Genomic DNA, 17,197 nt, shown 5'->3' with positions numbered 1-17,197 from the left:
TATTCATCTGTTTTGTATCTTAAATTCTACATAAGCGTGAAGTCATGATATTTGTCTTTCTCTAATTTCACTTAGCATAATACATTCTAGTTACATCCACGTTGATGCAAATGGTAAGATTTTATTCTTTTTGATTGCCGAGTAATACTCCATTGTATATATATACCACATCTTCTTTATCCATTTATTTGTCAATAGACATTTGTTCTCTTTCCATACTTTGACTATTGCCGGTAGTGCTGATATAAACATTGGGGTGCATGTGCCTATTTGAAACAGCACACCTGTATCCTTTGGATAAATACTTACTAGTGCAATTGCTGAGTCATAGGGTGGTTCTATTGTAAAATATTTGAGGAACCTCCATAGTGTTTTCCAGAGTGGCTGCAGAAGTTTGCATTTCCACCAGCAGAGCAAAAGAGATTCTCTTTATCCACATCCTCACCAACATCTGTTGTTGCCTGAGTTGTTAATGTTAGCCATTCTGACAGGTGTGAGGTGGTATCTCATTGTGTTTTTGATTTGTACTTCACTGATGATGAGTGATGTTGAGCATTTTTTCATGCGTCTGTTAGCCATCTGGATGTCTTCTTTGGAAAAGTGTCCATTCATATCTTTTACCCTTTTCTTCACTGGATTATTTGTTTTTTGGAAGCTCTTTAGAGATTTTGGATACTAACCCTTTATCTGATATGTCATTTGCAAATATCTTCTCCCATTCCATTGGTTGCCTATTAGTTTTGCTGATTGTTCCCTTTACTGTGCAGAAGTCTTTTATCTTGATGAGGTCCCAGTAGTTCATTTTTGCTTTTGTTTCCCTTGCTTCCAGAGGCATGTTGAGTAAGAAGTTGCTGCAGCCAAGGTCAAAGAGGTTTTTGCCTGCTTTCTCCTCTAGGATTTTGATGGCTTCCTGTATTACACAGAGGTCTTTCATCCATTTTGAATTTACTTTAGTGTATGGTGTAAGAAAGTGGTCCAGGTTCATTCATCTGCATGTTGCTGTCCAGTTTTCCCAGCACCATTTGCCAAAGAGACTGTCTTTATTCCATTGGATATTCTTTCCTGTTTTGTCAAAGATTAGTTGGCCATATGTTTATGGGTCCATTTCTGGGTTCTCTATTCTGTTCCATTGATCTAAGTTTGACTGGGTTTTCTACTTAGGGTCTCACAAAGCTAAAATCAAAGTGTCATCTTGGCTGGGATTCTATCTGTATACTTCAAGCTTATTCAGACTGCTACAGAATTCATTTCTTCATGGCTAGAGGTCTGAGGTTTCTATCCCTTTGCTAGCTGTTCATATAGAGCCTAGATGCTGTTTTCATTCCTTCTCAGGTGGCCCCTTCCATCTTCCAACCAGGAAGGGAAGTGGAGTACTTCTCACTAATACTCTCTAGTTTACTCTTATCCCAGAAGCCAGGTCTCAGATTTTTAAGGGCTTTTGTAACTATGCTGGGTCTCCTAGGATAATTTCTGTATTTTAAGATCAACTCTGCTATGCCACATAATATAGTCATAGGAGTGATATCTCATAATATTCACAGACTTTGGTGATGCCTCTGCTTCCGGCTTCTTAGAACAAGATAGGGGGTGGGAGATGGATGCTCATTGAGTGGTACGAATATGAAAAACAAACTGAGAGCTAAATTTTAGATTGATCTAAGACTCACTTCTGCTTCCCATTACCTCTAAGCTTGGAGAAATCCAGAGGACCCCCGCCCCCCATACACACACACCATTTGTAGTTGTCTTGTTCCATACAGTTTTAGGCCTGGGTATTTCTTTCAACAGAATATCATATGCCTTCTCTGTTTAAAGGCTTCTGATAATTTTTTGGCTCACTGAGGGTATTGTCATCCTTGGCATCCAACTGCAACACCTGTTTCAAGTATTCCATGTGGCAAGTGAGCACTTCCCTATCATAGTTTTATTTGAGTTCTCACTAGCATTCTATTGAGTTGACTATCTCTCCCCCCTAAAATACTCTTGCCTCTCACCTTTCTTTTCATCTTCCCAGTCATCTTTCTTGGTATATCTTGAAATTTCCACCTTTACTTACATTCTAAATGTTGGAGCTTCTCAGTCTCTATTCTAGATTAGCTTCTTGTATTATTTTCATTCTCTCCTTAATAATTAGTCCCCATGGTTTTAAATACCAAATATATCCCAATGACTTAGACCTTTCTACTTCTATTCCATGCCTCTCCCTTGTGTTTGTAATCTGTACTTAAGTTCTCTATTTGTTAGGCATCACAAAATTAAAACATTCAAAAGTGAATCATAGATTCTCAAACTCTAAGATGTTTCTATTCCAGTAGTTCCCATCTCACTAGTGGCATCGCTGCTACCTCCCTGCTCAACAAGAAAACATGGTACATCTTTCCCCCCTCACTTGGTATACCTGAAATATCTTAAGGTCCTATTAATTTCACATCAAATTATAAACTGTTCACATCTCTCCTCTGGATATTGAAAAAGCCTCACCTAGAACCCTTATCCCCACCCTTGCTCCACTTCTGTCCATTCCCCTTGCAATACCCAGTGCGATACTAAAATAAGTAGTGTACAAATTCAACCATCTGCTCAACATTCTTACTGATGTACTAGGATTCAAAATTTTAACTCCTTCCCGAAGCCCAATAAGGCATTTGTGATCTGGTTCCTGTTTCACTTTCCAATCTCACTTTCCCACCCTCCACTGCACTCTAGCTACATGGTCTTTTCTAGCCTTGGTCATGCTATTTCTATTCCTGGAGGGATTGTTCCTTGGCTTTTCACCTGTGTGATTCTTACGTGCCCTTCAGGTCCCACTTAAATTTTATTTCCCCAGAGAGGCCATTTTTATTTGACTATTTCACGCTTTCTCTCGTATCCTGTCCTTAGGTATTTTCTTATTTATACCATTTTTTTTTACTTCTTAATTGCTTAATCAATGTCTCAGCCACTTAACTCTAAACCTCATGAGACAAAGGCCATCCCTGTCCTGTTCATTGTTGTCTCCAAGCTTAACACATTACCTGTGTAGAATCTTTTCAGGAGATATTTGCTGAGTGCCTAGATTATCTAACAATAATTGAGCAATGAGTGACAAAAGTATATTTTAAAATAGTACTGTTGTCAGTTCCCATTGGCATTTCCATTAATTTTTCATTTATCTTTAAAATATGCAATTCCATTCATGACTTTATTTTTGGCATTGCTTTTGTTCATATATTGATGATCCTCACTTTCTCAAATATGCATTGTGTTTACCTCAACTTTATTTGAAGTTAATATTTCAACCTTTCCTTTGATTTAATTAATATTTCACTGCCATCCTTGTCTCTTACTTTTATTCTAAATAGGTAATATATGGTTTAATTTCATATTTTTGGCCAATTTATAGTTACTGACATTCAGAAAAGTTTAGCCTGTTTGTATTTGTTGCCATTAATGCTATGCTTTGTTGCTTATAGTGTCATGTTTTCCATCTTTGCTCTTATGCCCCTAATCATTTGGAAGGCTTTTAGTGGTTGCTAAAGAAATCCTGTGGATTTCTTCTTTATTTCTTATTCCAACCCTAGCACCCTAAAGGTAAGGAATGATGACAGTTTTGCTATAGTTAGGGAAAAGTAATTGGAGTAATTGGAGAAAAAAGAAAAGGTCAGTGCAGAGCAGCCCCTGAAAGCAGAGACCATGTCTCCTTTGGTTTGCCATGTATCTCCAGTACCTAAATCATTTACTGATATAGAGTGGGCCCCAACAAATCACTATGGACTGAATGAATGGATATAATCTATTTGTCTTTTCCTGTGCCTGGAAGTATGGCCTAAGGCATCCCAGCCCTAAGCACCAGGGGCCAATATACTCATTCTTATCCTATACTATGGTCATCTATTCCCTGATAAGTTTCACAAGGGAGACAAATATGGGGAAAATAAAACTAATTAATATTGGATTATTAAGTAGAATATTTGCCCCAAACCTCAGTGCCTATCTCTAATCTATTATTGTATAACTAAGTGACTCTCTCCCTGCCTCCTTTCCCTCTTTCTCCCACCCTGAAAATACCCTAATCATATCTCAGGCTTTCTCAAACTTTGATGAGAGATTATAGTAAATCCACATTCATTGAAGTAAGATAAAAATTCCAAGGATCTTGGTTTCCTTCCTTATAATTTTATGTCACCCTGAGCTGGCCCTGGTTTTTGACATGAATATTTACATCTACTCTAATTTTTGTGATTGTTTTTTTCTTTGTTTTTATTTTTAAATTTTATCCCTACATATTTTTTCAGCACTTTTTCATGTCCTATGCAATACCTGCTGTAGCCAGGAAGATGAGAAATAAAGAGAAGAAAAGGAGAAGAGGGAACAAATGCTACTCTTCAAGCTGCCACCTCTGTTTGGAAGTGTTGCTGACTGTATTCTATTCTGACATCAACTTGATGTTCCAGTTATCTATCTTCTTAAAATGATTGATTTGCAGCCCCATGAACCAGACTGGGCTTGGTGGTGAGGCTGACTCTGTTAGAATCTTTGAATGGAAGAGCAATACAACAATAATACCAGTAACAACAACAACAGTAAGCAACTTGTACCACTACAGCTCTTCTTTCAAAGCTTTGATTTTTTTTGATTAGGCAATAATTTTACATTCACTAGATGAAACAAACTTGCAACATAGTCTGCATGAATCCCAAATAAGCCAGTGCAAAATAAGCCACCTACAGCAAGTGATAAGAACACTGGGCAAAAGAGCATAGGTTGTGGGGAAAAAAAATCAAACCATTATTTACCAAGAACTGCTATATTCCCTTCATCCTATTTTCTGGAAGTCAACAAGAGCATCTAGCTCTTTGTGTTCATGTTAAATGTCAGATCAGAGCATTCTAATGAAAAGTTAAAAAAAAAAAAAAAGAAGGCAGAGAAAAGAAAAAAAACAAAACAGAAAACCTCTCCTCTCCCCCTCCCCAAACTATAAAATGAAGAAGGAAAGATTCATTCCCAGAAGAATTTCCTAGTGATGCCATAAAGTGTAAATATACCTCCGCAAGGAACACATTCAACTTCAGTTTGAACATCTATCTCCTTGAATCTTTCATTTACATAACTGTGAAGCAGTAATGCTTTTAATTTTAAATCTGTTTAACAAATCCCTACACAATTTCCTTCAGAACTGAAATGATGTGACTGAGAACATTAAAAAATACAAATTGTTGAAAGTATATCCATTCCTTAAATACAAAATCTCATAATGTAAAATATATTGGACTAAATGTATAAAATATATTTAACATCTTCGTTTGCTGGTGCCATCTAAATCATCTACTGGTGACCTAGAAATAATGAGACAAATGTGTGAAGGGATTTTAGGATTATTTATCTGGAGGACAGGAAGGTCTATAGTAATCTATTATGCAGGGATGATGACGGCGGCACCACGGAGAGAGCTAGACTCCAGACATGGAAAGGTGCCTTTCTGAGCTGAGGGTGCAGATAACTCACCAAAAGAGATTTATCGAAAAAGTAATGAGCAAAGATCAATGCATTACCAGTTAATTTATAAATCAGTCCCTATAGACTCTGAGAGCACAAGAAGCCTAACTTCATTCACAAGATTGTAGTTCTCATGGTTACTGGAAAGAGATTTGAAGCCATTTTTCATCCGTTCATTTTTGTTTATCCTGTAGAGAAAAGATTTAGATGTTCTATCGAGAAAAGAGGAAAAGCACTTCGGGAAATTCAGTGACGTTCCGACAGTTTGATGACGTGTTTTCTGCCACCGAAAATTAATTAATTAATTAATGCTGCCTGGCACCAGTGACAAAATTTAATCACCCTGCAGCACAGGAGTGCCTTGGTGGTTTATCACCCACATTTGTGCCTCACAGGAAAAGGGCTTCTCTTCATTATCCACTGTGCAGTTAGCAGTCTGTTGACATGTTCTTCACATTAACTTTCATTACATACTGTTAGGTATGGCCATTTTACCCTCCCCTCCATTGCTGTTATAGGACTGTGACAAGGTGACTGGTGAGAAAATGGAAGGATTTGAGGTTGTGTTAATATTTTTTGGTTCCCTTTCGGGGGTCATTGCCAATGACACACCCTTTTGCCCTGAAGAGAAATGATGGTCCTGCTCTTCGCCATGCTGTGAAGAAACTAATCTGAGGACACTGATGAGGCAAGCCTTTGGAGTTCCTTTGCTATGTTCTTGGAGGAGGAGGATTGAGGCCAAGCTGGCAGAAGCCTGAAGATGTCCAGTGCACGGGATGAGCTTTCCCTAGCCTCTGAGAGGTACATTTAGAGTGGTCAGTAGCACAAGCTTTTTGCTACTTTCTTAATATCGCAGCTTTATCTGCGTCCGTGCAGCACTGCTCATGGCTTGTTAGGGGCAACTAGCATTAATGGAAATGATTTAGAGCCTTTAGTGGGCTTAAGAGCAATAAGAATGGATGCTTTGGTCTCCAGCAGAGCAGAGTTCCTGCTTTAAGGCCTGCAGGGGAAGCAGCAGCAAACTGTGGCTTTGTCTGTATCCAAAAGAAGAGTGATCTGTGGATCATTTGCAGAAAAGACAGAGCGCGGTAGCTAAATAAAAATGCTAGAGCCCTTTTCACAGGAAGTGAAACAGTTTATCTATTTTCACAGTTTATCTATTTACTGAAACACATTTAAAATTTAAGGATCTCAGGACAAACAACAAGGAAGAGTCTACACTGACAAGTATTTATTGAGCACAAAATCTGGAATTCAAAGGTGAATAAGGTACAGCCCTTATCCTTGAAAACACTGTGTCACAGGAGAGACGGACACATAAACAGATCATGTCCATTTGAATAAATTCTATAATAGGTATAATGGAGAAAAAAGCAAGGCACTAGACAATTAAGTCCTATGAACATTAATAGTCTCATCTTTACAGTAGGGATCACAAGAGCTTCAAACTATCACTGTGATGATAAAATGAAGCAATAAATGTAAAGTGCTGAGTACAGTGCTTAAAACCTGAGTTTTCTCATCTGTAAAATAATAGTTTTCTCATCTGTAAAATAATAGTTTTCTCATCTGTAAAATAATCTCACTTCATGAAGTTTGGGTGAAGAGTGAGTGAGGCAATGTATGTAAAGCACTTAGTACATTGCTTGCCATGTTTCAACCACTCAAAACTGTTACCTACTGACCTTGAAACTGCCATTGTGATTTCTATGGTGCAAATATAGGGCAGCCAGCTCAGTGTGTGACACATTTAGGAGGCTGTCAAAGCAGTCTTCCCAGAAAATAGGATACCCAAGGTGAGTCACAAAGAATGAAAAGTTGTCTGACAAATGAGTAAGATAAGGAGAGGGCTTCTAAAGTATTCAATTCTCCCATGAAACTTCTACTTGTAGGATTTATACCATTTCGTATCTCTAAACTGTTGAATCCCTGAATGAGCCACTAGGGCAGGCCTTAGAGCTATTCCTGTAGTTTTGCTGCTTTGTGTGCTGTGTATAATTGTGCACACACAACATGCTTAAACTAGAATCTTTTTAATACCATTAAGAGCTATTAAAAGCACAAAAAGAAAAAAGGAACAAGAAATTAGGGATTTGGGTTATAAGGTACTACAGAAACTCACTCAAGTTAGTTCAAATAGAGGTTTTTGCTGTAAGGACACATATGTACCAACAATGAAGGATCCATAGTAAATTCAGAACCCAGTAAAAGGCCTGCTTTTTAAAAATGGTTTCTGTTGCATGGAGTTTAGCTACAGCTAGGCTAAAGATGGCAAAGGTTTTTCATGTTCTAGTTACCTTTTTTTCTACCACGAAACACAACTTTTATTAACATTTTGAATAGCTATTGAGAAAACCATCAATTATGCTATTACTGAAAGTGGTCATTGCAAAACCTAACCTGGGGCAAAGGCCAGAGGGCAGAGTAATGCCATCATTGGGCACTATGAATTCAAGATTGAAAAATTAACCGCCACCCTTCAAAGAACCAGGTAGAAAGTTGACTCTTTCTGGATATTGTAATCAGAAAGAGTGTGGCCATCTTCCAGCTGTGTGCCTACAAAGATGAGCCTCTGCTGGTTCTATATGATTCCATGTTTTCCTGCAATTACTCCAAGGTTCTGCCATGGCACTTCTGGTATTGTCTCTTCTTTTGGTGACGTTTTGTATTTTCTTCTTATTATCTATTTTAATGGTGTTTTTGTGAGATATTGGGAAAGGATGAATTAGGGGCCAGCTAGCCATTTGCCAAAATTTAAACCTATTTTCCTTTTTTTTTAAAGTTCACTTATTTATTTTTGAGAGAGAGCGAGCATAGGAAGGGGAAGGGTCAGAGAGAGAGAGAGAGAGAGAGAGAGAGAGAGAGAGACAGAATCCAAAGCAGGCTCCAGGCTCTGAGCTGTCAGCATAGAGCCTGATGCAGGGCTCGAACCCATGAACCGCGAGATCATGACCTAAGCTGAAGTTGGATGCTCAACTGACTGAGCCACCCAGGCACCCCCCTATTTTCCTTTTTTATGTCTCTATTTAGTGTTTATTTTATTGGGTGTGTTATATGTGAGTTTATTTATGATTTGCCTTGAAACTCCAATATAACTAACTATGGCATGGACAACCTTGATCAATTTTATCTAATTTGGTACAGGAGTAGGGATGGTCTGCTTTCCTTTTTCAGTAACTCAGCCATTGAAGGGATAAAGGCAAGAATTATCCCACTTACTTAGAGGTAGTTCAAAGTCTGGTCTAGACTTTATCATTATTAATTGCTAGGAGGAAAAAAAAACTAATTCAGAAGATTCATAGCGATGTCTATATGTATACCAAGGGGAATATGTCCATTTCCCCAGACCCTGGCAAGGGTCCCTCAGCTATACAATACTGGCCTAGAAGAAAGAAAGATGCATGGGTTTGTGTCAAGAGTGATATGTGAGGAAATGGGAAATGACAATATCTCTGACCTCAGAGTGAGTGGTCTTAGGAGGGGCACTCCAAGGACTCTTTGTTAATATGCTTATTTCATGCAGGAAAAAATTCATTGTTTTTCAGAAAGTGAGATTCCTCCTCCCACTCCCAGATTCAGAAGTCATAACTGCTTGACAAGGCATAGCTCTAGGCCACAAAGTCATTTCCCACTATTATATGTGATTTATAGAAACATTTGTCCCCACCTGAGCAAATACTAAGACCTCAATAGATATTTATTGCATTAATGACTCACAGCAAAGTGTGGGCTTTGAATTAATTCTTCTCTCCCCTTTTTTAAAATTCTGGATAGCATCAAGACGTAAACAAGTGAATAAGTTACACCCTTATCCTTGAACTAAAAAGATATAAAAAAGACAGACCAAATGGATCCTCAACTAACTATGGGACCATGATTGTGGTTCTCTCTATAAGCAAATCAGCTAAGAACTTGTACAGAATGCTGCCTTGGCAATTTAGCGCCTTCATGATGGCTCCTTTTTCCTCATTTCCTTCATTCATAAGTACCCAATGGCTGTATTCACTCCACTCCCTGTTCTTGTACTTACTCATGCAAAAGTTACTGAAGATTTTCCTGAACTGGAAGGTAAATCATGAAGTGACTCTAGGCTACTTCTGGGAAAAGGGAACCTAAGCAGTAATTTTCATATTATATTACAATAATTAATTCCTTTAATACTTGATGAAATGAGTATAGCTATTCTGGCCTCAGGTTATTGAATTAATGATGTGAGTTTGAGCTAAATGCAACCATCTACAATAAGGGATCCTAAGCATCTCTGAATAGGAGTGGCATGAAACACTGCCCAACTTTGGGTGCTCCATACCAGATTCTTTCTCATCTGGGAAAAGCAACCACCAAGAAAATCTAGTCATTTAAACTAAACTAGTCTCAAATGATATTAAGTGCTATACCATTAATTATATTTCAGGATTCTAGAGCCAGAGTAGTTATGAAGCTCTGGCCAGCTGTTAAGGGGCTCTGCTGAACTGTGGTGATTGGAAAGTCGCATTATCTGTGCTTGTGGAATGAGTCATTTCCACTTTGAATTCAAAGTAGAAACTATACACAGTGACACTTTATGTGGAACACAAACATATCTCCTGGTTTGTGACCACCTGTTAACCACTTAATGCTCAAAATCTGATCATTAGGCCCAGAAAACCAGTGTAAAAATTGACTTTTCCTGTTTTCTATCATACCTACATCAATTATCTCTAGTTGCTACCCAGCATGGGAAGAACTGATTTCATGATGGGTTTTCTCCATAGCACCTCTTTTTGTTGTTTTTGTTGTTATTGGAGTTATTTTAAATAGTCAGTCAATAGAGTACAGACTCCAACCTGGAATGCTTCAATTAGAAAGCACAGCAAAATATAACACAACCAAAAAAATGTTAAACCATACTTTCAAATAAATTTTGACATTAAGATCACGCAGTTTTATACAATGACTTACAAAAGTGGGCATTTTGCTCTCATTAAGAAGGATTTGGGTTCATAGAGGGGAAAAAAGATAGGACTTACCATCTGGAGTACAAACTATATGTCAGGCATAATGCAGGGCATATGCACATATATGAACTTGTATACAAAGTGTTGCTTATTAAAGTTCTATGAAATACGTATAGTTCTGTTTTAAAGATAAGAAACCAGGCAAGCAGACAACATACCTGGGTAGAATATGTGGAAGATTTGGTTTTTCAATTATATACAAAGAAGATTCAACTGCTCAACCACCCAGGAGCTCGATATTCCTTCTTCCATAGCTATCAAAAGTTTCATTCAGTTTCACACTCGTATAATATCAAACAGAAGTTTTACTAACAAATAGTTACTGTAATATCTATAATGCCAAACTCTCTTTTGCTTTTCTTGGAGGAGAGCTTAGTGGTTTTACAAGTGGACTTGAGTCCTGTTATCCTGATCAAATTGGAATAAAATGAAACTAGATCAGAATTTTATGACACAGCATGGATATAATCTTATAAATGCCAACTCTTAACCCATTCATGGATTTTATGTTTAGGACTTCCAGTCAGCCTGTACCACAAATTCATAGATGTCACTATCAACAATTCCTTTTTCTTCTAGTAATTTTCCCTCTTCTTTCTTTTTTTGATATCACAGCTTCAGAAACAAACAGTGGTTCCCTTTCTTCAGAATTGCAAAAGACAAAAGTAAGCAAAACTAACAGCAAAACAAACTAGGTTTTTAGTTGTGTCCATTAGGGTTTAGACTTCTGTAGTAGGTGTAATTCTAAAATTGTTCTTTTCAAAGGCGCTCCCCAGCGCCATCTCCCCCGCCCATCCCCCAGCCAAAATCCCAAAGAGAACCGGTTCCTGCCAGGGAACTTGCTCGCTCAGAGCTAACACCCAACTCTGCGCTTCTGTGGAGCCAAACCTCTGGCAGCGGATCTGACTCCCTCCCTCGGCCACAGGGCCCCTCCTGAAGTGGATCACCTAAGGAGAAGCGATCTAAGCCTGCCCCTCCTGCCCCCGTGCACCTTGCCTACCCACCCCAGCTAATACGCCAGATCCCCAGCATCACAAGCCTGGCAGGGTGCAAGTAGCCCACACGAGCCACACCACCCAACAGTGAATCCCGCCCCTAGGAGAGGGGAAGAGAAGGCACACACCAGTCTGACTGTGGCCCCAGCGGTGGGCTGGGGGCAGACATCAGGTCTGACTGCGGCCCCGCCCACCAACTCCAGCTATACACCACAGCACAGGGGAAGTGCCCTGCAGGTCCTCACCACGCCAGGGACTATCCAAAATGACCAAGCGGAAGAATTCCCCTCAGAAGAATCTCCAGGAAATAACAACAGCTAATGAGCTGATCAAAAAGGATTTAAATAATATAACAGAAAGTGAATTTAGAATAATAGTCATAAAATTAATCGCTGGGCTTGAAAAGAGTATACAGGACAGCAGAGAATCTCTTGCTACAGAGATCAAGGGACTAAGGAACAGTCACGAGGAGCTAAAAACGCTTTAAACGAAATGCATAACAAAATGGAAACCACCACAGCTCGGCTTGAAGAGGCAGAGGAGAGAATAGGTGAACTAGAAGATAAAGTTATGGAAAAAGAGGAAGCTGAGAAAAAGAGAGATAAAAAAATCCAGGAGTATGAGGGGAAAATTAGAGAACTAAGTGATACACTAAAAAGAAATAATATACGCATAATTGGTAACCCAGAGGAGGAAGAGAGAGGGAAAGGTGCTGAAGGGGTACTTGAAGAAATCATAGCTGAGAACTTCCCTGAACTGGGGAAGGAAAAAGGCATTGAAATCCAAAAAGCACAGAGAACTCCCTTCAGACGTAACTTGAATCGATCTTCTGCACGACATATCATAGTGAAACTGGCAAAATACAAGGATAAAGAGAAAATTCTGAAAGCAGCAAGGGGTAAACGTGCCCTCACATATAAAGGGAGACCTATAAGACTCGTGACTGATCTCTCTTTTGAAACTTGGCAGGCCAGAAAGAATTGGCACGAGATTTTCAGGGTGCTAGACAGAAAAAATATGCAGCCGAGAATCCTTTATCCAGCAAGTCTGTCATTTAGAATAGAAGGAGAGATAAAGGTCTTCCCAAACAAACAAAAACTGAAGGAATTTGTCACCACTAAACCAGCCCTACAAGAGATCCTAAGGGGGACCCTGTGAGACAAAGTCCCAGAGACATCACTACAAGCATAAAACATACAGACATCACAATGACTCTAAACCCGTATCTTTCTATAATAACACTGAATGTAAATGGATTAAATGCGCCAACCAAAAGACATAGGGTATCAGAATGGATAAAAAAACAAGACCCATATATTTGCTGTCTACAAGAGACTCATTTTAGACCTGAGGACACCTTTAGATTGAGAGTGAGGGGATGGAGAACTATTTATCATGCGACTGGAAGCCAAAAGAAAGCTGGAGTAGCCATACTTATATCAGACAAACTAGACTTTAAATTAAAGGCTGTAACAAGAGATGAAGAAGGACATTATGTAATAGTTACAGGGTCTATCCATCAGGAAGAGCTAACAATTATAAATGTCTATGCGCCGAATACCGGAGCCCCCAAATATATAAAACAATTACTCATAAACATAAGCAACCTTATTGATAAGAATGTGGTAATTGCAGGTGACTTTAACACCCCACTTACAGAAATGGATAGATCATCTAGACACACGGTCAATAAAGAAACAAGGGCCCTGAATGACACATTGCATCAGATGGACTTGACAGATATATTTAGAACTCTGCATCCCAAAGCAACAGAATATACTTTCTTCTCGAGTGCACATGGAACATTCTCCAAGATAGATCATATACTGGGTCACAAAACAGCCCTTCATAAGTTTACAAGAATTGAAATTATACCATGCTTACTTTCAGACCACAATGCTATGAAGCTTGAAATCAACCACAGAAAAAAGTCTGGAAAACCTCCAAAAGCATGGAGGTTAAAGAACACCCTACTAACGAATGAGTGGGTCAACCAGGCAATTAGAGAAGAAATTAAAAAATATATGGAAACAAACGAAAATGAAAATACAACAATCCAAACGCTTTGGGACGCAGCAAAGGCAGTCCTGAGAGGAAAATACATTGCAATCCAGGCCTATCTCAAGAAACAAGAAAAATCCCAAATACAAAATCTAACAGCACACCTAAAGGAACTAGAAGCAGAACAGCAAAGGCAGCCTAAACCCAGCAGAAGAAGAGAAATAATAAAGATCAGAGCAGAAATAAACAATATAGAATCTAAAAAAACTGTAGAGCAGATCAAAGAAACCAAGAGTTGGTTTTTTGAAAAAATAAACAAAATTGACAAACCTCTAGCCAGACTTCTCAAAAAGAAAAGGGAGATGACCCAAATAGATAAAATCATGAATGAAAGTGGGTTTATTACAACCAATCCCTCAGAGATACAAACAATTATCAGGGAATACTATGAAAACTTATATGCCAACAAATTGGACAACCTGGAAGAAATGGACAAATTCCTGAACACCCACACTCTTCCAAAACTCAATCAGGAGGAAATAGAAAGCTTGAACAGACCCATAACCAGCGAAGAAATTGAATCGGTTATCAAAAATCTCCCAACAAATAAGAGTCCAGGACCAGATGGCTTCCCAGGGGAGTTCTACCAGACGTTTAAAGCAGAGATAATACCTATCCTTCTCAAGCTATTCCAAGAAATAGAAAGGGAAGGAAAACTGCCAGACTCATTCTATGAAGCCAGTATTACTTTGATTCCTAAACCAGACAGAGACCCAGTAAAAAAAGAGAACTACAGGCCAATATACCTGATGAATATGGATGCAAAAATTCTCAATAAGATACTAGCAAATCAAATTCAACGGCATATAAAAAGAATTATTCACCATGATCAAGTGGGATTCATTCCTGGGATGCAGGGCTGGTTCAACATTCGCAAATCAATCAACGTGATACATCACATTAACAAAAAAAAAGAGAAGAACCATATGATCCTGTCAATCGATGCAGAAAAGGCCTTCGACAAAATCCAGCACCCTTTCTTAATAAAAACCCTTGAGAAAGTCGGGATAGAAGGAACATACTTAAAGATCATAAAAGCCATTTATGAAAAGCCCACAGCTAACATCATCCTCAACGGGGAAAAACTGAGAGCTTTTTCCCTGAGATCAGGAACACGACAAGGATGCCCACTCTCACCGCTGCTGTTTAACATAGTGCTGGAAGTTCTAGCATCAGCAATCAGACAACAAAAGGAAATCAAAGGCATCCAAATTGGCAAAGATGAAGTCAAGCTTTCCCTTTTTGCAGATGACATGATATTATACATGGAAAATCCGATAGACTCCACCAAAAGTCTGCTAGAACTGATACATGAATTCAGCAAAGTTGCAGGATACAAAATCAATGTACAGAAATCAATTTCATTCTTATACACTAACAATGAAGCAACAGAAAGACAAATAAAGAAACTGATCCCATTCACAATTGCACCAAGAAGCATAAAATACCTAGGAATAAATCTAACCAAAGATGTAAAGGATCTGTATGCTGAAAATTATAGAAAGCTGATGAAGGAAATTGAAGAAGATTTAAAGAAATGGAAAGACATTCCCTGCTCATGGATTGGAAAAATAAATATTGTCAAAATGTCAATACTACCCAAAGCTATCTACACATTCAATGCAATCCCAATCAAAATTGCACCAGCATTCTTCTCGAAACTAGAACAAGCAATCCTAAAATTCATATGGAACCACAAAAGGCCCCGAATAGCCAAAGGAATTTTGAAGAAGAAGACCAAAGCAGGAGGCATCACAATCCCAGACTTTAGCCTCTACTACAAAGCTGTCATCATCAAGACAGCATGGTATTGGCACCAAAACAGACACATAGACCAATGGAATAGAATAGAAACCCCAGAACTAGACCCACAAACGTATGGCCAACTCATCTTTGACAAAGCAGGAAAGAACATCCAATGGAAAAAAGACAGCCTCTTTAACAAATGGTGCTGGGAGAACTGGACAGCAACATGCAGAAGGTTGAAACTAGACCACTTTCTCACACCATTCACAAAAATAAACTCAAAATGGATAAAGGACCTGAATGTGAGACAGGAAACCATCAAAACCTTAGAGGAGAAAGCAGGAAAAGACCTCTCTGACCTCAGCCGTAGCAATCTCTTACTCGACACGTCCCCAAAGGCAAGGGAATTAAAAGCAAAAGTGAATTACTGGGATCTTATGAAGATAAAAAGCTTCTGCACAGCAAAGGAAACAACCAACAAAACTAAAAGGCAACCAACGGAATGGGAAAAGATATTCGCAAATGACATATCGGACAAAGGGCTAGTATCCAAAATCTATAAAGAGCTCACCAAACTCCACACCCGAAAAACAAATAACCCAGTGAAGAAATGGGCAGAAAACATGAATAGACACTTCTCTAAAGAAGACATCCGGATGGCCAACAGGCACATGAAAAGATGTTCAGCGTCGCTCCTTATCAGGGAAATACAAATCAAAACCACACTCAGGTATCACCTCACGCCAGTCAGAGTGGCCAAAATGAACAAATCAGGAGACTATAGATGCTGGAGAGGATGTGGAGAAACGGGAACCCTCTTGCACTGTTGGTGGGAATGCAAATTGGTGCAGCCGCTCTGGAAAGCGGTGTGGAGGTTCCTCAGATAATTAAAAATAGACCTACCCTATGACCCAGCAATAGCACTGCTAGGAATTTATCCAAGGGATACAGGAGTACTGATGCATAGGGCCACTTGTACCCCAATGTTCATAGCAGCACTCTCAACAATAGCCAAATTATGGAAAGAGCCTAAATGTCCATCAACTGATGAATGGATAAAGAAATTGTGGTTTATATACACAATGGAATATTACGTGGCAATGAGAAAAAATGAAATATGGCCTTTTGTAGCAACGTGGATGGAACTGGAGAGTGTGATGCTAAGTGAAATAAGCCATACAGAGAAAGACAGATACCATATGGTTTCACTCTTATGTGGATCCTGAGAAACTTAACAGGAACCCATGGGGGAGGGGAAGGAAAAAAAAAAAAAAAGAGGTTAGAATGGGAGAGAGCCAAAGCATAAGAGACTGTTAAAAACTGAGAACAAACTGAGGGTTGATGGGGGGTGGGAGGGAGGAGAGGGTGGGTGATGGGTATTGAGGAGGGCACCTTTTGGGATGAGCACTGGGTGTTGTATGGAAACCAATTTATCAATAAATTTCATAAAAAAATTAAAAAAAATAATAAAAAAATAAAAAATAAATAAATAAAATTGTTCTTTTAGGTTTATTTTTATTTTAGACAGAGACAGAGTGCGAGCATGAGCTGAGGAGGGACAGAGAGAGACAGAGCGAGACACAGAATCCAAAGCAGGCTCCAGGCTCCAAGCTGTCAGCACAGAGCCTGACTCAGGGCTCAAACTCACAAACTGTGAGATCATGACCTGGGCCGAAGTCAGATGCTTAACTGACTGAGCCACCCAGGTGCCCCTAGTAGGTGTAATTCTAAAAATGCCCCCCAAAGATTTCAATTCTCCAAATCCACAAAACCTATGGATGTGATGAGATATCACTCCTCTGATTATGTTATGCTACATGGCACAGTTGACCTAAAAGAACAGAAATCTACATGTACCTAATTTAATCATATGAGCTTATAAAGCAGAAGATTTTATCTGACTAGTAGAGGGGGAAAAGGCAG

Source organism: Prionailurus viverrinus, chromosome A3 (assembly GCF_022837055.1).
Source record: "Prionailurus viverrinus isolate Anna chromosome A3, UM_Priviv_1.0, whole genome shotgun sequence".
Lineage (NCBI taxonomy): Eukaryota > Metazoa > Chordata > Mammalia > Carnivora > Felidae > Prionailurus > Prionailurus viverrinus.
Note: the sequence above shows the minus strand (reverse complement) of the source record.